The sequence below is a fragment of the Dreissena polymorpha genome, chromosome 6 (assembly GCF_020536995.1).
Source record: "Dreissena polymorpha isolate Duluth1 chromosome 6, UMN_Dpol_1.0, whole genome shotgun sequence".
Taxonomy (NCBI): Eukaryota; Metazoa; Mollusca; class Bivalvia; order Myida; family Dreissenidae; genus Dreissena; species Dreissena polymorpha.
This window is the reverse complement of record NC_068360.1, coordinates 23,463,007-23,485,741: the sequence shown is the minus strand read 5'-3', so window position 1 is coordinate 23,485,741 and position 22,735 is coordinate 23,463,007. Positions and strand designations below refer to the sequence as shown.

General features: G+C 33.4%; 1 protein-coding gene across 1 annotated transcript in view; it reads right to left on the bottom strand.

Moving 5' to 3' along the window:
* LOC127834526 (histone-lysine N-methyltransferase PRDM9-like) overlaps positions 1-22,486 on the bottom strand; it is a 55,072-nt gene extending 32,586 nt beyond the window's left edge. Inside the window, exon 1 of the mRNA XM_052360423.1 lies at positions 22,357-22,486. The gene's annotated coding sequence lies outside the window, so the exon portion shown is untranslated. The remainder of the gene's footprint in view (positions 1-22,356) is intronic.
* Between the last annotated feature and the right edge of the window lie 249 nt (positions 22,487-22,735).

The following is a 22,735-nucleotide window of genomic DNA, read 5'->3' as shown; positions in this document are numbered from 1 at the left end:
AACTGCTAACTATTTTTTGACAAAAATAGGTTTAGTACACAAAGAAACTGCACTTTCCTTTCGACGATATAAAAGACCTCATGGGCACAGTAAAATAATTCTCGAAATCGGCTGCTAGAGCTGCAACGATTTGCCAACAGCTCGATTCGATTTCAATTTCAGACACTCCGATACCGATTTTTTCGATTCGATTCATCTTCAAACATAGTTTTATCATATATTTACTCTTCTGCCTCAAAATCAACATTTCTGTTCAAAAGTGTCGCATACCTAGATATCTTGGGCATTTATCAAATTGTGTGTTTGTTTGATATAGTTTGGTTTGTTCAACAGTGTTTTAAAAACTGTTGAAAGTGTGTTAAATTAACATTTGTAAGAAATATTTTGCAAGAAACTGCCAATTGTCTTTCAAACTATGTCAATATTTCAATAAAACACATAAAAAGAATAGCAAATTAGGACTCAATTTTAATATCGGCTAAAACACGGTATTGGTGCTGAAAGTAGTCTCACTTACTCAAAAAAATGAAATTGTAGATACAGCATTTCCTTGGTGTTATTTTTAAAGCTCAAGGTATCCCCTACTCAAATCAAGTTGAATTTTATTTGATCATGCGTGCATTATTTTTCGGCGTAAGCTGTATTAAGCCAGCTTTTCACCCTGACTTGACCTTTGTAAGTGTCCAATAATACTCAAATAAAATTTCCCGCGGCTAGGTACGAATGAATACACTTCATTTATTCCATTGGCTGATTTGAGTATAACACCAGAACATTGGAAACATATCCGCGTCTTTGTAACACTGTTTTACTGCATGAAACAATTATATCTCTAATGAAAAGGCTCAATAGATAGAACAGTTTTACAATCAATTTTCGACATAAATACAGTTTGTGCGTTCACCTTTTATTTTCAGAGAATTACCAGCGCAAAAGCGTTTATACTAAAGGCTATGTTGTCATATTTAGTACTTACTTGCATTGCATTTCAACCCGCGAGGTTTCGGGTCAAATCGCGGCCATTTGTGAAAGTCAGAGTTTATATACAGTTCATCACCGGAGTTCGCAGAAGGGGTTGCGATCATTGTGTTACACCGGTCTTACTGACAATAACGTAGTGACTGTAATGCATTGCATTCCAATCCGCAAGGTATCAAGGTCAGTTTGCGGTCAGTTGCAGAAATCTTTATATAAACGCCGTCTCGTAAACTTTGTGCACTTGAAGTCTGTTTTGATCAGAAAGATAGTAAATAAAGATATTCGGCGATATTATTGTGGTATGTCAATCATCGATTTTTAATATGGTTTCAACATTTGCATGATAAGGACCAATTTTGATAAAATTAATTAGAAATATTTATCCATTTAGACCAGTTTATTAAGCATGAGCACAATAATTCGCTATACTATAATTATGCAATTAAATAAGATTCGAGTATTGCCGGCTGACCTATATGCACTCGTTTATTTTCATGTTTCTTGTGTTTTTCTATTCTGTAAATATAGATATCTGAGTAATAATATCACATAAAGCAAAATAAGCCACGAAATCTGGCGCAACACCCCGTAATTGATTTGCTTATGATGTAGCTAAGAACTGCGCAGAAAAAAGGCATCCGCTACTTTTTATCTCATAGAGATAACTTTTGATCGTTCATAAACATCGACCACAATCAACGCCGTATATCTTTTTTAAAGATATTTCTTGTTTTATCTAACATTTTCATCCTATGGTATAATACAAGTTACAGACACTACACTATATAGTCATATAACATGCAAGAAAAACATAGCAGAACTTCAAAACTTCAGTTATTTTCACTTCAACATCAACTACAGGTTATAAACTGTTGAAATAAAGCAAAAAAAACAAAAGGGATTACTATCTTAACAAAAAAATCAAAGCATTAATGAATCAGGTATCAGACAAAAAGAGAACCAAGCAAGAAACTTTTCTATAACTTTTATAATAGACCCACAAGATAGCTAATTAGGCATTTGTCTGAAACCAGGAAGTATATTCAAACAAAATAAACCGAAACGATTGGTTTGAAAAAGCATAAGTTTTCATAAAAGGTAGAATTGCATGCTCATAAGCTTGGTTACAGACACTACCAAAATATATGATTCCAAAAACAGTTGCAGAATGGCATAAAGCATTAAACAAGAGGGCAATGATGGCCCTGAATCGCTCACCTGACTCATTAAGATCAGATGAAAACTATGACCTCTATTGTCTACACAATGTTTTTCTATGATTTGACCTAGTGACCTAGTTCCAGACTCTAAGATGACCCAAATACAATCCCAAGCCAGATTTCATCAAGATAAACATTCTGACCACAGTTCATAAATATTGGATGAAAACTGTAGCCTCTATTGTCAACACAAGGTTTTTCTATTTATTTGACCTAGATTTTTACCCCAGATGATCCAAATACAACCCCACACAGATTTCATCAAGAATTCTGACCAAATTTCATAAAGGTTGGATGAAAACTGTGATCTCTAATGTCTACACAAGGTTTTTCTATTATTTGACCTAGTGACCTAGTTTTTGACCCCAGATGACCCAAATAAAATCCCAACCCAGATTTCATCAAGATAGCTTTTATGCCGCGAAGGCGTACCCTGTTTTAGGAGGTGCTGTGCGAGTGATACACTGGAGAGAAAACAATGGAATAAAGTCAGAGTTTTATTCAGCAATATATATGATTTCTATATATAACAAGTACACAAAATCAACATAAATCAATATGTATTCTATTTCTAGTAATTTAACATTTTCTCATAATAATTATACATTTTAGGGAAAATTAGCTTTTATGGTGAGAACTCACTTTGCTGTGAGAAGCAACTTTATAAAAACAATATCTGATATGTAAAATTTATTACTTATTATTAATCCTTACAGATACAATAATTGCAGACACCAACATTAATATATTTTGAAAATAGTATAGTTGCTGTATATTCTATTTGTAATCTAAATATGAACTTTAAATATCCATAAAAAGAGTAACATAAATGAAACTTGAAAATGTTATATGTCCAATGGTTAATTTTGTTAATTAACTTACAAATAAATAGGCACTGAAATTTCTTTGTATAAGTATTATATTTTAAACAACAATAATACAAAATGTCTTACCTGGAGAGAAAACAATGGAATAAAGTCAGAGTTTTATTCAGCAATATATATGATTGCCTCTTGTACTTTGCGCTGCCTTTTATACCAAATTTTCTCCCAGATGTCAAAATGACACTATGACATGAAGTGACAATTGTACCTTTTTAAGAACATAAATCTACACATAAATATTTGCCAAAGGGAATATTTGCAGAAGATAATTTTTATGTTCTATTGTGAAAAACATATTGTAGTAATAAAAATGACAATTCAAAGGTTTGATCAGTTTTCAACTGGCCTAAGGTGAATATTTATGGTACAATTTAAACAAAGGCCTTTATTTGTAAATTACCCTACTAGCCTGGGAATGACAATTATGCAACAATCCAAAATTACCCAACAAAATACAATTAGTTGTAACAATCTTTATTTATAAAACAGTGTAAGATATGCAAGTAAATTGCATTGTTTTATTAGTAAATAATATTTTCACTTTTATAATAATTTCATAAAATCATATTTATTAGTAAATAATATTTTCAATTTTATAATAATTTCATAAAATCATATTTTATGTGGGGTGCATAATACTTCCCCCTTCCCCGTTTACTTTGGTCCCCAAAGTGTGAACGGTTACATCTAGAATGATTAGAAAAATAAATAACCTTCACCCAAAACAAAAATTTACAAATATATACAAGCGATCGCATGAAAATACAATATTATGGTTTGGTCTGAAATAAATCAGAGCAAAATACATGTATATACATGATGTAGGAACTGCATATTCCTGTCCAGCTTGTAGCAAATTTTAATTTACCCAATTATGAAGTGGGATTAATAGCCCTTGATGTTTGAAATACAATTGTACTAGGAAAGGGTTGCTGAGAATTGCCTTTAATTTGGCAGCCTGAAACATTGAGACTGGAATACAATTTGGCACACACAAGATAGTTTCATCCAATTTGTTTTTGATAGAAAAATCTGACCATTCCACAGATAAAGTTGGTTTACAGAATCCACCAATGTCCAAATTTCTGATGTTATTGGGCGTTTGAATCTCCAAATTAGAGGGAGACAAGGGTAAAAAGATTACATCCAATAAAACACAGTTCATACCAGATGCTACTTCCAGACACAATGTCGCTTTATGTCTATTTTTCATGTAGTAGTAGAAAAGTGTAATTAAAGAGATTACAATAACACTCATGATTATAAAATTTGCATGTTCCCATGTCAAATCGATTGAGAATGACATTGTGTCATTTGGTATGCTTGACCTAGCATATACAAATGAGGGAACATCAGTCACAAATGCTTTACAAGCTTTAGTATTTTGTAACAAAACAACAGTTGTAGTCAACTTATTTAGTTTGTATATGGTTCCAATAAGCATGACTGTAAGAATTGTAGTAGCCCCTAGCGAACATAGTGTTATAACATCATTGGTTGATGGCCAGTTTGATTTTAAGGATATTTCACCATCAAGTAAAGGTTCTAACAAGGACTGGAATACAAGGGAATCCTTTTTAGCAACTTCATTCCATTGTTTTCTCTCAGATGTCAAAATGACACTATGACATGAAGTGACAATTGTACCTTTTTAAGAACATTAATCTACACATAAATATTTGCCAAAGGGAATATTTGCAGAAGATAATTTTTATGTTCTATTGTGAAAAACATATTGTAGTAATAAAAATGACAATTCAAAGGTTTGATCAGTTTTCAACTGGCCTAAGGTGAATATTTATGGTACAATTTAAACAAAGGCCTTTATTTGTAAATTACCCTACTAGCCTGGGAATGACAATTATGCAACAATCCAAAATTACCCAACAAAATACAATTAGTTGTAACAATCTTTATTTATAAAACAGTGTAAGATATGCAAGTAAATTGCATTGTTTTATTAGTAAATAATATTTTCAATTTTATAATAATTTCATAAAATCATATTTATTAGTAAATAATATTTTCAATTTTATAATAATTTCATAAAATCATATTTTATGTGGGGTGCATAATATAAACATTCTGACCAAATTAGTAGTAGTAGTAATAGTAGTTGTAGTAGTAGTAGTAGTAGTAGTAGAAGTAGTAGTCGAAGTAGTAGTAGTAGTAGAAGTAGTAGTAGTAGTAGTAGTAGTAGTGGTAGTAGTAGTAGTAGTAGTAGTAGTAGTGGTAAAAGTAGTAGTAGTAGTGGCAGTAGTAGTAGAAGTAGTAATAGTGGTGGTGGTGGTGGTGTTGGTAGTAGTAGTAGTACTAGTAGTAGTAGTAGAAGTAGTAGAAGTAGTAGTAGTAGTAGTAGTAGTAGTAGTAGTAGTAGTAGTAGTAGTAGTAGTAGTAGTAGTAGTAGTGGTAGTAGTAGTAGAAGTAGTTGTAGTAGTAGAAGAAGTAGAAGTAGTAGTAGTAGTAGTAGTAGTAGTAGCAGTAGCAGTAGCAGCATTACAAGACCAATACTTAAGAATGATCAAATGGGAAAAGGTAACCTAGCACTGGCAGTAAATATGGGGCTCATTTACAGGTCAGATTTGGAATCTCTGCTGTAAAATGAGATTTTGAATGAATTAAAGGGAGGCAAATCTGTAATAAAAAGAACATGCATAAACCGTAGTTGATTCCCTTGTTTGAACCATGCTAAATCCTTACAAGTTTGGAAAGAATTGGATGAAAAATTTGAGTATTTCAATATTTTCACAAAATATCAACAAAAAAAATCACAAAATATTTTTTTCAAGATTTACAAGCACAGGGCTTGTACTTTGTGCTCAGCTGTTTAAGCAGGTCTTACACAGAAATAAATCGATTTATATATACATAACTAAGAAACTTTGATCTATTTAAGAAATAATATTTTTCTATCATGGTTTGTTGTCGTATAACCCACAGTAAGGAGTATAGATGCGAAGGAATTAAATCACGAGTGCGAAGCATGAGTGATTTGATAACACGCATTTATACAACTTACTGTGGGTTATTCGACAACAAACCATCATAGAAAAATATTATTTCGATTCTAACACGATTCTGATTGATTTGGTTCAAGCTTTAGGACGTGAACTATATTTTTCAATACTCCGCCCTTCTTAGTACCAAGTTCACTATTTAGTGACGTCATTGAATTGTACAAACATATGACGTCATTTTGATTAATAAATATTTTGCAAATGACGTCACTTTCATTGAAAACCACAATCGTAGAAACTTAATGACCTCAGGTTTATTGATGCTACTGAAAAGCTGACATGCTATTAATGTTTTCTGAATTACGTTTCCTAACAAATAACATTCTTTGTAGGCGTGGTTATGCTACTTATCACCAAATATATAATTTATTGTTTCATGACATTTATATACATGCTACATTTATGACATTTCTTTTAAAGCAGGTTTTAGCACGTGCATTTAACTGCAATATTTTCTTTATTTTTTCGGAACTATTTTTGAAACATTAAGCTCCGTCCATAAGTTATTGCAGAATAACCCAAACTTGATTTCATTCTTTGTCTATAGAAAACAAGTCGCGTGCCGTGTTAGAATATGTAAAAACGGCATACAGCAAACAACACCTAATTTTCATTTTAATTTTCTTAAATTCATGGACACAATAGGCATAAATACACGTCATCAAAGTTGATTTTAAACTTGATTATAAAAGTAAAACTAATTAATTACAAGCTAAATTAGCTTTAATTGACTCCTATGCGGTATGCAACACCTTTTACACCATTATCCGTGTTGTGACAAATATTAAAGTAAAACTGACTAATTAACATACCAAATAACTTTAATTGATTAATCCGTGAAAAACACTAACCACAAATGTAAAAGAGACTTTAAAGGGACCTTTTCACTGATTTTGGCATGTGTTGAAAATTGGCATTAAATGCTTTATATTGATAAATGTAAATATGGATCAAAGAAACTCCAGTAAAAAACAAGAATACAATTGAACAAAGAAAATAAGTAACCCTTAACTGGGGCTCGATTGGTCATTGTTGGCTCGGGTACCATTTAACTGTACCCAGGGTACTCTTACACTATGATACCCGTGTTTTTTGCCTAATTCGCGGAGTCATGCATGGTGGACAGTTTGATTTTTTAGTGGAAAATCACCGAGATTTCACGTGATTCATCACTCTGCCGCTGCGCGAGTGAAAGATAATCTTTGCGGTGATTCCCCGCTATTTTGTGGTGATTCACCACAATTGCCGTGATTGCAGTGGATATCGGTGACATCGGTGATTTACCAATTCATGCATATAAACCGAATCGTTTCGATAAATGTATACATACCACTTTTTTAATGTTCAAATTTATCCGATAATCCAATATAATTACAACATTACTTACGAAAAAATAATCTTAAACATTTATGATGATAAATATGTTTAAGAATTTCATAAACTCAACCATATGCCTATGCCATTTTTCAGAAGTGTAAAGAGTACAGTGCATTATGGGACACAGCTTTCATTGGACGAGCAAATTTAAATTTAGATTGAATGAAATACGATCATGTACAATAAATGTTTTATTGCGCCATACGCAGTCATGTAAAAAACGTGCTTCCCGAGGACTTTGTTATAACAGGTAAAAATGAAAGTGAATATCTGTTAACAGTTACACTGCGTTAGCATGTAAATAAATTGTCTGGATTATTTCATTCATTTTTCTTACACGTACTGCTCTGATAGGGAACACAGTAAAGGCACCGTGTACTTACACAAAAACGCCTGTCAGCGGTGTTCACTTTTCCCGATGGGTGACATTTCACGAGGAACAGACACGCTACTGACCCCGATGTTCGGCAAACACCCGAAATCGCTGCAGTTGCACGCTATCGTTAACGGGAACACCCGTGATCACCGCAATGCTGTAAACACCTGTCTGCGAGGGTCATTCACTTGTTTTAAATGTACATGTACAAAAGAAAATCATATACTACATGTAGATATTGCATGTATGTGCACGTGTATGCACATGTATGGGTACTTAAATTCGGACAGTACGTAAAGTCGGAAATGTAAATAAAGCGTTTAGATGATCAATACTATTTATTAACTCTTATGGTGTTAATCAATGCAATTGACCTTTTTAACGACAAATATCGAGTTTTAAAGAAATCAAGTGAGTATTAAATCATTTATTTACTTGTGTCCAACTTTAAGTACCGTCCGAATTTACGTACTGCATCAGTAAGTTACGACACTTGTGTGCAGTCAGTATACAATACAATAATTGTTTTAATAATGAAGGAACTGAAACAGTGTAACTGTAACGATACAGCGTGTTTAAATTATATTTTTTTTAAGAGGAAATGTCAATGCCAAATAATTTGCGAGATACCCCGGTACTTTAGTAAAAATTCACTACAAATTTTTTATGGGAATTAAAAGATCTCAATGTTGTACCCGCTACGAAATTTTTATTAACAAATAAATACACCCACGCCAATTTTCGCGCGCTTTTTATCAAGACTAAGAAATTCATTTATTTTATGTAGAAGTTGTAACCGAAAATAGCTGTACATGACGTGTTCAAACCGTGTCAGGTGATTTACGCATGTTGGAATACAATTGTCCTTATTGGGCACTTCTTTCATAAAATCTTTAAATAAAAATCATATGCTGAAATTCATTTGATAATTTCGAAAATTGCGAACATTTGTGTTTATGACATTCTCGAGCACTCTTATCATCTAAATTACCCACCCATAATTTTCTTTTAAAAATGGAAATCAGGCATGTATGAGATTATCGAGTAAAGGATAAAGATGGGAGAAGTTGCATATATGCGATTGAGACAGTTGACATGTATGTACATGTATCGTGGAATCCAGAGACTCAAGATACTACGATTACTGCGATCAGTTATGAGTTCTCCATGGCTTCAAACTGTTAATTGCATAATCAAACACGCAATTATCACTCACCCAGATACGGTATCCTACAGCTAGGTGCGAACACGTTTTTTTGTTTCATACGCGGCGTTTAAAAAGACAGAAAACACTGTCATGGGCATGGGTGTGAAATTCATTATTCATTATCACTTTTAAATGAAGGGGATCAATACAATATGTTCAATCATTTTATTTTTAGCGAACAAGATGAACACTGTGGTAGATATTATAGGTACTGGGTGATTTGCGGTGTTCGCCTTATGGCAAGCGGTGTTCGCCTTATGGCAAACGGCCCCCGCGACATTTGTTCAGAACACCCATTGCGGGGTTCACATTGGTAAGCGAACACAGTGAGATGAACACAGCGGGGAGTGGCGTTTGTGTAAGTACACGGTGCCTGTCCTGTACATTTAATAAACACTGACTCGCAAGTTTTTCACATCTTTATTGACATTACACAACAGATTAACACCAATTAGCTGTTGAAGGTAGTTTAATCTCTAAGCGATTTAAATCAGTTAAACAGACGGATAAAGCAATGAACTGTGATCGTCGCCATTTTTGTACCGCATAGCCGAATTACAGATTTCCAGTTTGCGAAGTCATTTTTTGCCAATTCCCAATGGGCCGAATATTTATTATTTTGGTTATTTACAAAGTACCCTAGTTTGCGGAATGCATATTTTACATGTAAGTGTAACCGTCAAAGCAAATCGCGAAAAAAGGTGAATCACTGCGGTTTGCGGTGAATCGCCCTGATTGCCTTACCGCGAGATACATCGCGCGACGGTCACAGTGGAATCGCCGAGACATCACCCAAATTTTCTTGTCACTCGGAATCACCGCGATTTGTCAAGTTGCATCGATCGCGGTGATGCGAGATGTATGCAAAAATCAGGGGTCGCGTAGTGTAAGATTACTTAGATGTACCCCGGGTAGGGTAATTATACTAAAACGTAACCGGGAATTCTCACGCTAAATTGGTCGTTGTCGTCTCAAAAAAATTAATTTTGGTCAAATTAATGTCAATATTTGAAAAATGACCTTTACAGGCATTGAACAAACCACTTCACAGCTTGAATTTGCAAGTGAAGTTGACGGTAAGTAAAGTTTGTAAAATACTTCACCGACTGGGAGAGTGATATTTTTCCGGTTGAGAAATATAAACTCAGTTCCAGAACTCCTGCAACATCGCTACAAACTGCTAACTATTTTTTGACAAAAATAGGTTTAGTACACAAAGAAACTGCACTTTCCTTTCGACGATATAAAAGACCTCATGGGCACAGTAAAATAATTCTCGAAATCGGCTGCTAGAGCTGCAGCGATTTGCCAACAGCTCGATTCGATTTCAATTTCAGACACTCCGATACCGATTTTTTCGATTCGATTCATCTTCAAACATAGTTTTATCATATATTTACTCTTCTGCCTCAAAATCAACATTTCTGTTCAAAAGTGTCGCATACCTAGATATCTTGGGCATTTGTCAAATTGTGTGTTTGTTTGATATAGTTTGGTTTGTTCAACAGTGTTTTAAAAACTGTTGAAAGTGTGTTAAATTAACATTTGTAAGAAATATTTTGCAAGAAACTGCCAATTGTCTTTCAAACTATGTCAATATTTCAATAAAACACATAAAAAGAATAGCAAATTAGGACTCAATTTTAATATCGGCTAAAACACGGTATTGGTGCTGAAAGTAGTCTCACTTACTCAAAAAAATGAAATTGTAGATACAGCATTTCCTTGGTGTTATTTTTAAAGCTCAAGGTATCCCCTACTCAAATCAAGTTGAATTTTATTTGATCATGCGTGCATTATTTTTCGGCGTAAGCTGTATTAAGCCAGCTTTTCACCCTGACTTGACCTTTGTAAGTGTCCAATAATACTCAAATAAAATTTCCCGCGGCTAGGTACGAATGAATACACTTCATTTATTCCATTGGCTGATTTGAGTATAACACCAGAACATTGGAAACATATCCGCGTCTTTGTAACACTGTTTTACTGCATGAAACAATTTTATCTCTAATGAAAAGGCTCAATAGATAGAACAGTTTTACAATCAATTTTCGACATAAATACAGTTTGTGCGTTCACCTTTTATTTTCAGAGAATTACCAGCGCAAAAGCGTTTATACTAAAGGCTATGTTGTCATATTTAGTACTTACTTGCATTGCATTTCAACCCGCGAGGTTTCGGGTCAAATCGCGGCCATTTGTGAAAGTCAGAGTTTATATACAGTTCATCACCGGAGTTCGCAGAAGGGGTTGCGATCATTGTGTTACACCGGTCTTACTGACAATAACGTAGTGACTGTAATGCATTGCATTCCAATCCGCAAGGTATCAAGGTCAGTTTGCGGTCAGTGGCAGAAATCTTTATATAAACGCCGTCTCGTAAACTTTGTGCACTTGAAGTCTGTTCCACAATCAACGCCGTATATCTTTTTTAAAGATATTTCTTGTTTTATCTAACATTTTCATCCTATGGTATAATACAAGTTACAGACACTACACTATATAGTCATATAACATGCAAGAAAAACATAGCAGAACTTCAAAACTTCAGTTATTTTCACTTCAACATCAACTACAGGTTATAAACTGTTGAAATAAAGCAAAAAAAACAAAAGGGATTACTATCTTAACAAAAAAATCAAAGCATTAATGAATCAGGTATCAGACCAAAAGAGAACCAAGCAAGAAACTTTTCTATAACTTTTATAATAGACCCACAAGATAGCTAATTAGGCATTTGTCTGAAACCAGGAAGTATATTCAAACAAAATAAACCGAAACGATTGGTTTGAAAAAGCATAAGTTTTCATAAAACGTAGAATTGCATGCTCATAAGCTTGGTTACAGACACTACCAAAATATATGATTCCAAAAACAGTTGCAGAATGGCATAAATCATTAAACAAGAGGGCAATGATGGCCCTGAATCGCTCACCTGACTCATTAAGATCAGATGAAAACTATGACCTCTATTGTCTACACAATGTTTTTCTATGATTTGACCTAGTGACCTAGTTCCAGACTCTAAGATGACCCAAATACAATCCCAAGCCAGATTTCATCAAGATAAACATTCTGACCACAGTTCATAAATATTGGATGAAAACTGTGACCTCTATTGTCAACACAAGGTTTTTCTATTTATTTGACCTAGATTTTTACCCCAGATGATCCAAATACAATCCCACCCAGATTTCATCAAGAATTCTGACCAAATTTCATAAAGGTTGGATGAAAACTGTGATCTCTAATGTCTACACAAGGTTTTTCTATTATTTGACCTAGTGACCTAGTTTTTGACCCCAGATGACCCAAATAAAATCCCAACCCAGATTTCATCAAGATAGCTTTTATGCCGCGAAGGCGTACCCTGTTTTAGGAGGTGCTGTGCGAGTGATACACTGGAGAGAAAACAATGGAATAAAGTCAGAGTTTTATTCAGCAATATATATGATTTCTATATATAACAAGTACACAAAATCAACATAAATCAATATGTATTCTATTTCTAGTAATTTAACATTTTCTCATAATAATTAGACATTTTAGGGAAAATTAGCTTTTATGGTGAGAACTCACTTTGCCTAGAGAAGCAACTTTATGAAAACAATATATGATATGTAAAATTTATTACTTATTATTAATCCTTACAGATACAATAATTGCAGACACCAACATTAATATATTTTGAAAATAGTATAGTTGCTGTATATTCTATTTGTAATCTAAATATGAACTTTAAATATCCATAAAAAGAGTAACATAAATGAAACTTGAAAATGTTATATGTCCAATGGTTAATTTTGTTAATTAACTTACAAATAAATAGGCACTGAAATTTCTTTGTATAAGTATTATATTTTAAACAACAATAATACAAAATGTCTTACCTGGAGAGAAAACAATGGAATAAAGTCAGAGTTTTATTCAGCAATATATATGATTGCCTCTTGTACTTTGCGCTGCCTTTTATACCAAATTTTCTCCCAGATGTCAAAATGACACTATGACATGAAGTGACAATTGTACCTTTTTAAGAACATAAATCTACACATAAATATTTGCCAAAGGGAATATTTGCAGAAGATAATTTTTATGTTCTATTGTGAAAAACATATTGTAGTAATAAAAATGACAATTCAAAGGTTTGATCAGTTTTCAACTGGCCTAAGGTGAATATTTATGGTACAATTTAAACAAAGGCCTTTATTTGTAAATTACCCTACTAGCCTGGGAATGACAATTATGCAACAATCCAAAATTACCCAACAAAATACAATTAGTTGTAACAATCTTTATTTATAAAACAGTGTAAGATATGCAAGTAAATTGCATTGTTTTATTAGTAAATAATATTTTCACTTTTATAATAATTTCATAAAATCATATTTATTAGTAAATAATATTTTCAATTTTATAATAATTTCATAAAATCATATTTTATGTGGGGTGCATAATACTTCCCCCTTCCCCGTTTACTTTGGTCCCCAAAGTGTGAACGGTTACATCTAGAATGATTAGAAAAATAAATAACCTTCACCCAAAACAAAAATTTACAAATATATACAAGCGATCGCATGAAAATACAATATTATGGTTTGGTCTGAAATAAATCAGAGCAAAATACATGTATATACATGATGTAGGAACTGCATATTCCTGTCCAGCTTGTAGCAAATTTTAATTTACCCAATTATGAAGTGGGATTAATAGCCCTTGATGTTTGAAATACAATTGTACTAGGAAGGGGTTTCTGAGAATTGCCTTTAATTTGGCAGCCTGAAACATTGAGACTGGAATACAATTTGGCACACACAAGATAGTTTCATCCAATTTGTTTTTGATAGAAAAATCTGACCATTCCACAGATAAAGTTGGTTTACAGAATCCACCAATGTCCAAATTTCTGATGTTATTGGGCGTTTGAATCTCCAAATTAGAGGGAGACAAGGGTAAAAAGATTACATCCAATAAAACACAGTTCATACCAGATGCTACTTCCAGACACAATGTCGCTTTATGTCTATTTTTCATGTAGTAGTAGAAAAGTGTAATTAAAGAGATTACAATAACACTCATGATTATAAAATTTGCATGTTCCCATGTCAAATCGATTGAGAATGACATTGTGTCATTTGGTATGCTTGACCTAGCATATACAAATGAGGGAACATCAGTCACAAATGCTTTACAAGCTTAAGTATTTTGTAACAAAACAACAGTTGTAGTCAACTTATTTAGTTTGTATATGGTTCCAATAAGCATGACTGTAAGAATTGTAGTAGCCCCTAGCGAACATAGTGTTATAACATCATTGGTTGGTGGCCAGTTTGATTTTAAGGATATTTCACCATCAAGTAAAGGTTCTAACAAGGACTGGAATACAAGGGAATCCTTTTTAGCAACTTCATTCCATTGTTTTCTCTCAGATGTCAAAATGACACTATGACATGAAGTGACAATTGTACCTTTTTAAGAACATAAATCTACACATAAATATTTGCCAAAGGGAATATTTGCAGAAGATAATTTTTATGTTCTATTGTGAAAAACATATTGTAGTAATAAAAATGACAATTCAAAGGTTTGATCAGTTTTCAACTGGCCTAAGGTGAATATTTATGGTACAATTTAAACAAAGGCCTTTATTTGTAAATTACCCTACTAGCCTGGGAATGACAATTATGCAACAATCCAAAATTACCCAACAAAATACAATTAGTTGTAACAATCTTTATTTATAAAACAATGTAAGATATGCAAGTAAATTGCATTGTTTTATTAGTAAATAATATTTTCAATTTTATAATAATTTCATAAAATCATATTTATTAGTAAATAATATTTTCAATTTTATAATAATTTCATGAAATCATATTTTATGTGGGGTGCATAATATAAACATTCTGACCAAATTAGTAGTAGTAGTAATAGTAGTTGTAGTAGTAGTAGTAGTAGTAGAAGTAGTAGTAGTAGTCAAAGTAGTAGTAGTAGTAGTAGTAGAAGTAGTAGTAGTAGTAGTAGTAGTAGTAGTAGTAGTGGTAGTAGTAGTAGTAGTGGTAAAAGTAGTAGTAGTAGTGGCAGTAGTAGTAGAAGTAGTAATAGTGGTGGTGGTGGTGGTGGTGGTAGTAGTAGTAGTACTAGTAGTAGTAGTAGAAGTAGTAGAAGTAGTAGTAGTAGTAGTAGTTGTAGTAGTAGTAGTAGTAGTAGTGGTAGTAGTAGTAGAAGTAGTTGTAGTAGTAGTAGAAGTAGTAGTAGTAGTAGTAGTAGTAGTAGTAGTAGTAGTAGTAGCAGTAGCAGCATTACAAGACCAATACTTAAGAATGATCAAATGGGAAAATGTAACCTAGCACTGGCAGTAAATATGGGGCTCATTTACAGGTCAGATTTGGAATCTCTGCTGTAAAATGAGATTTTGAATGAATTAAAGGGAGGCAAATCTGTAATAAAAAGAACATGCATAAACCGTAGTTGATTCCCTTGTTTGAACCATGCTAAATCCTTACAAGTTTGGAAAGAATTGGATGAAAAATTTGGACTTTATTGCATAAACACCATTTACTCAATTCAAGGGGAGGTAATTCTGTACTTCATGGACCAATAATGCTCATTTTTTGAAGGGTTCGTGTCCTCATTGATATAAAGACACTGTGCAAATTTGGAAAGGATCGGACAAAAATGTGGAAGATTTTTGAAAGTTTTCACAAAATAGGCAAAAACGAATAAACATGCAAAGTTCAACGAGCTCCTGTGGCCATGTTTTTTGACGAATCAAATTTCTTTGAACAACTTTTTCAGGGGAGCCTTCAAAGGTAATCCCTGTGAAATCTTTTGAAAATCTGATGAGCGGTTTCTGACAAGAAGATTTTTTAAGGTTTTTACCATATATGGTCATGGCGGCCATCTTGGTTATGTGATCAAATTTTTTTTAATAATTCTTTTGTCCCATGACCTAGGGATGCTCCACATGAAATTTAGTTGAAATTGGCTCAATGATTTAGTAGAAGAAGATGTTTACAAATTGTTTACAGACAGACAGACGGCCGGACGCTGAGTGATCACAATAGCTCACCCCGAGCTATCGCTCAGGTGAGCTAAAAATGCACTATAAAAGCAAGATTACATAAAAACAGTGACTTGAACATTATATCAAATGATTTTTGATCTGTTAGAATTTTAGTTAAAACACATTTTTTGTGTACATGATCTGAGTTGGTTACAGACACTACACATGTTTTATATGGGGTAACAATAGCTGTCCAGGAGACGTGTAGCTTGACAATTCTCAGTGCTGGGCACATACAAGTCAAAGAAGACTAATCTGACATTATTAGTTTGGCAACTTATATGAATTGGCACACCTGTATAGAGTTTCAAATTAATATAATCTAGAATTTCATTATGCAGCAATAAGCATTACCAAATAATGTGCGGAAAACTTTCCAAACATTTCAGTGTAAAAAAAATGTAATTTTGCAAGCAGCAAATCAGTGATGTATTTATAACCCTAAATTGTTACCCTAGCTATCAAGATAATCACAGAGAAGTTTAAGCTTTAAGTAATGTTTGCCCTGAATTTGAATTTGCGAAGTCCACTTTTCATCATATCTCTGGATACTTGTGCGCTATAAACAAGATGACATCTATTGATTCCTGTAAACAGTCATCTCTAACAGGCCAAATTTGCTTATTTTTCAACATAAATGTATTTCGAATTGATTTCTGTTCCAAAGCAAACACTAAAATGTCCTTTGATTCCATTCTTTTGCTCTAGCCTAGCAGCTACAAAGGCATCATAGTTGTATTTCAGCTTCTCATATTTTCGTTTGCTCTCCCAATGCTTAACCTTCATGCAGCCAAAACCTAGTCTTATTTTATCTATTCTTTTTGCTTGATTAATCTTTGCTTCCTGAAACAAGAACTGAAACAAAATTCGTTTTCCTTTCTTCAAAGTTTCTGCTACTAATTAAAGTATAAGAATGTAAATTTATATACATGTAGTGTAAAGCCTACAGTGCGCATGTCTTCATTGATCCATTCATAAGCAAAGGAAATGATTAAATGCAGCCATTTGGCTCAAAGTACAAAACAGAAGTTACTTCAGATATGGTTAAAACTCATCACTTGAGCTTAAAAAATGATTTCATATGCTCTTTGATAGCATGAACAATAATAAGTTAAATGTGTAAGCCTTGTAGTGTCTGTAACCATATGACCATCAAAACAAGCTGTTTGATATTCTGTCTCATCTCATTTAATTCTCAAATGGTTTTGTTTGGATTTACTGTTCTCATGATATTTAATGCAAAATAACCTATGTTTCCGATTGCATATTCTAGGAGATAATTGAAAAAAGCCAGTTTATAGAAAGCTACACTATGAAGACAATTTATTTACATTATTATGATAAATATTTCAAATTTCAGAAAGAAAATGTCTAAATACATGTAATGCACCTTAGACATCAGCAATGTAATACATAATACAATTTTGTTTCATTTTACTCACAAATAACAAAAAAGGTTTAAGGCTTACAGAAGGAAGTTAGTGGTTACAGACACTACGAATTTTAGCGTAGCATAATCAAAATGGTAGATACCTACCCGAGTCATTACAAGAGGTTTGTTCTTGTCTTCTCTCCATATTAAAGGGTTGTATCATCGTAAAGAACACAGACATATTTAGATAAATCATTTTAGAAAAAGAAAATCAGGTTATATTGTTCCTAAATAAATTGTTCATAAAATAATTCCACAAGAATGCTTACAATATATCATCCCAAGAGGTCTTGCATTACATTTTTTTTGCACATTAATCTATTGCACAATGTATGATTTAACATTCCAACATAAAAAATGGAACTTTCTCATGAGTAAAACAAAATATTTATAAGAAATAGAACAGGGATTTTTTCCTTCATTTTTTACACATTTTTGTAGTGTCTGTAACTTTTTCTAAGTAGTATTTTTTCAAAAATGATAATATTTTAGCAAGGCAAATTTCAGCCAACTTAGACATGACATGAATACACATTAGCAAATGTAGTATTTATACTTTTGCATAGAATAAACTATTGCCACATAAAACTTTCAATGGTTACAGACACAACAGAATTTTAAATAAAAAGATTTACCAATGAACTATCATTATTGCTAAAATCCCGGCTTATGTAGTAGTTTGAATGGGTTTTGTACTTATCCTAATACTTAACTGAATTTTTTATGTTAATACAAGTTTAATTTACTGAAATTTTGTACCAATAATTGGAGTATAACAATAAGTATATGTTTGAATTTTAGTGTTAAAACAAAATCCCTGCTGGTAGTATTTTACTTATAAAATCCATAATATTTTACCTATTTCATTAATTCAAGCAGCAAATCGTACCGGATACAAGTCTGTGTAACATTATACCAATGTTTGCATCATTTGCTGCTGATATCAAGAGCATTTCTCATTTAAATCAATAGATTTTTTCAAGTGAAACTGCATAACACTAAAAAAAGGCCATTTTTAGAGCATGTTTCAAGGTATATCTCAAGAACGTGTAGCACTAGCCTCTTGAAATTTCAGCGCTACCGTTAGTGGACGTCCAGGTGTAAATTACGCTCGAAATTGGCAGTCATACATCCATTATGCAAATGGGTCCAATAATCCGCATGTATGCTATTTTCTAATACACAACACGTTCAAATGTCAACAGTAAATGGGGTTATTCAGACCGTTAACTCCGCTCAAGAGCTACTGTTTTCAATGAATTTCTCAGTGAGTGGCCAATATTGATTTTTCCAGCCGTCAATCAAAGTCTTCTTGGTTAGCGCATCAGCCAATCAGTGCTCAGGCAACAGAATACACGCCAACCCCACGCGAAGCTGTATACAATAATATTAGCAATATTAGCAACCTCTGCGTTACGAAGTTTTTATTCAGCAATCAAATATTTGAATCCACGCTTTCCCCGCGGAAGAATGACGTGACGTTATGCATGAAGTCTAATTTTTGCATGATTTTCATCTGTACACGAAATACACATGAAATGTTTCTTTGTTGTTAGAATTTTCGTAACTTTCCGTGAATAGTAAAATCCTGAATTTTTCTGATAATGCTTTGATTATACACATTTGAAAATAAGCAGTCTGCAAAATTAACCCATCGCCTGATGGCCAATGCGATAAAATCTCGGCTCTGGAGATAGCAAAAATCTGAAAAGACAGTTTGGAAATAAACCGACAAATTATCAATTCACGAAAATTTGTTCGCATGCGCGATCATTTGAGAATGAATTCGGCATTTCGGAAATGTTCGTTTGGTACCGATTTTCTCCAGTATTTTATTTATTTCCGATTTGTTAGCAGATGGTACGGACATGGACTGCAATTGACGAAATATCTTCGCTAGTTTCCAAAAATCTTAAAAGACATATGTACGCCATCTTGAAATATTTTAAGTGACGATTAGCAAAGTAAAGTAGTGCAAAAGCATTTTGTAAAGCAAAATGTTAACCAAATTATTTATTGATGACGTATTTAATGAGTACGGTAATTGGTTTTCATTTTCTGCAGTCAAACGATATGCACATATTATTTCATGTGCAAAACACGTTCATATTTTTGGACAGTCGTTTTCGGATAAAGTATTTGTCGTCGATCATTATTTACATGTTACATTTTAAATTCATTAGTTGATTTGTCATAATTACAAAATACGAACAGTGCTCTATGCTCTCAAATCGCGTCACTTGATTAAAGCATGTTCAATGGGAATTCCCCCATACCACAATTCAACTTGCGTACAATGGCGGATGGTAGCGGACGTCAATATTGTCCGTATTTTGGTTTTGAAAATAGAAATCGTAATACTACTGGATTATCGGGTAATGGATAGAGTTGGAACATGTACGTATATTAAAACTCTAAAATAAAAGTGGGACTTCAAAATTCATGTCTGGGACGTCCAAACTTTAGGCTTGGAAGTCAGGACTTCCAACTTTTAAAAGCTAACGGAAGCGCTGAAATTTTCAGGAAAGTAAGATGGGTATATCACCTGTTAGATGTAGGACAAAGCACATTCTCCAATAAACTTAACCAATTCCAAACAGAAACAGAACTACTTTTCTGGCTGGCGACTTGAGTAGTTGCACTTGTGCTACCTCTAAGTCTTGCTAAATCAACGTTATCAACAGTTTACACTTTGCTTTATCGGGAGGGCTACCATCCATAAACCCAAAATACTGCCACACTTTTGATTTTAATTTCTTAGGCGCATCTGATAATTTCAATTTGTCGGCCACAACTTGTTCAGCCATTTTGACACTTTTTCCGAAAGTATACCGTAACGCGCTTATTGATTGGATGAGTAAAGTAATAAGCAGCCAATCGCGCGCGTCGTAATTTCAGGTAAAGATAAAACCTACACCTTCCTGTATCAAATAGTTAGAATACAGCGAGCTTTACGTATCTATGTATATATATGTCTATATGTTAAAGAATCGAATCGAATTTAGTAGGTTTGGTATTGTAATCGATGGACGCATTTCGAACCGATTTTCGAGGCATCGGATCGAATCGTTGCAGCTCTATCGGCTGGGCTTGTTTTGTAGATGTCAGTGCTCTTAGCTAACCGATTAATAGTGAAAAAGACAGTTAAGGGGGCAGGCAGCGCCCTCACACTACTTTGGGGGAAGGGGTCCGCAGCCCTTAGACAGGGGAATTTACGCGGCGTTTCCCTTTTTGGGGGATTTTTTTTACTTACTCTCTCATTATTACATTTGTACATGTTTGCACTATATTCATTGCATTTTTCATAATTTAGTATGTTTGCAAAGATTAAATTGAAATAGAATTGAGATATAATAATCATTTTAGGGGGAATTTTTCCCCCAAAAAGGGGAAAAAGTATACTTTTCAGGTGGGGGACTGCCGCCGAATTTTGACGGCAGATTTAATAGATTGAGGGCCCTGGCAGGAGATATAGTTTTGACCAAATTTTGAGTTCCGAAAGGCCGCAATCAGTCAAATCCATTCCATCAAAACAGAAAGTGACACAAGAAAGCCTTTTTGTGTCAGTGTCATAACATAGGCAACATACATTGAAAATACAACCAAAGGCAAGGCTGGCTTCTTCACTTGTGTAACTATGATCCCTTGATCTCTCCCCCCCCCCTATCCAACTCATTTTTAATGCACAATTGAGAAATTTGAACCATTTCATAGTTCTTCTTGAATGCTCTGAGCTTTTATAAGTACCCACGTACAGCTCAACCCAGCGACCGAGGGTCAATAGCAGGGAGTTGGATTATTGCAACTAGGTATGCACAGTACATTTAAACAAATCAAATCAATATTTATTAATTGTCGGTATGATATACAAACATTATAACATAACAGAGCTCCAAATAAGGGTCGTATTTTCGTAATTACGAATTATTTCAAGTCTGTTACGTATTTATTTTAAAATCTTGTCATACCATTAAGAATTACAAAATCAAGTTACGAATATTATTTTTACAACGGTTTGTATTGATTTTTATTGAGTTCTTTTCGCGTATTAAAGATCTTGGCGGTGCTTATATAGAATGGTTATTGGGTTTGTTTAACAAAGCGCATTTTTTCCAATAAAAGCGGCGTATACAGTCTATCTGTCAAAAAACAATGGCGGCGTCCTAAAAACTTGCAAAGCGTCCAAAAACACGCTTTTAACATATTGTATGCAAAGTGAGCCGAAGTTAAATGTTCAGAAAGACATTATAGAAAAGATCTTATACAATGTTGTATGTTCAGTTGCCGACACAGTCGGAAAAGCTAAACAAAAACGCGACATGACGGGTCCAAACTTAAACACAAAAAAAACATTGATTGAGTGGAAGGGACAAGTCCCGTGGCTAATCGTTGAAAAGATTGAAGGGGAGACCCGTTTAAATTGTGAAATATGTAAAATATGTACACTGTTGAACTCGTATAAATAAAGTTGCTAGTATGTTTATTTTGATTTTTTTTTGCATGAAAATAACCCTTATTATTTATTTTCAGGTCATTTTGAAAAAATAAGAATTATTTTCCAAAACTTAGTAGTAACGTTAAGAATAAAATTTCAGAGTTAAGAATTCTTTTTTAAAATCTGGTAGTAATTTAAGAATTTCACAAAACCTTATCTGGAGCTCTGACATAAGCTATGAATAGCTTTTGACCGACAGAATGCAATGCTAGTTTTGTCTACATTACTCATTAATTTCATCCCTGTGCTGTGTTTATTTACCTAGAAAAGTGTCACCCATACGTTTAAATTTTTCACAATTTACCTTCAAAGTTCTGTTCTGTTTCTGCAGCGTGAAATATTGACTTCCGCCATAAGTGAAAACCTCCTTTTTGAAGATTCAAAATTTCCTTGCTAGGGAGCTGTCATTAGTTTCAATGTTTTTTTTCCCAAAATTTTGAGACATTCTATCTAAAACCTAACACAAGAAATACATCTGATATATACCTAATTGATTTTTAAAGACCATAGGTTACCCCTACCCTAAGGATATGTAATTGGACCCACCCTTTCACTGATATATCCCCTGCCGCCTAAAGGTCACAATATACTAAATAGTTGTCCCTATATATTTCAATGTTTAGGTGACAATATACTAAACGATTTCCAACACAAATTCAATGTGAAAGCAATAACTTTAACTA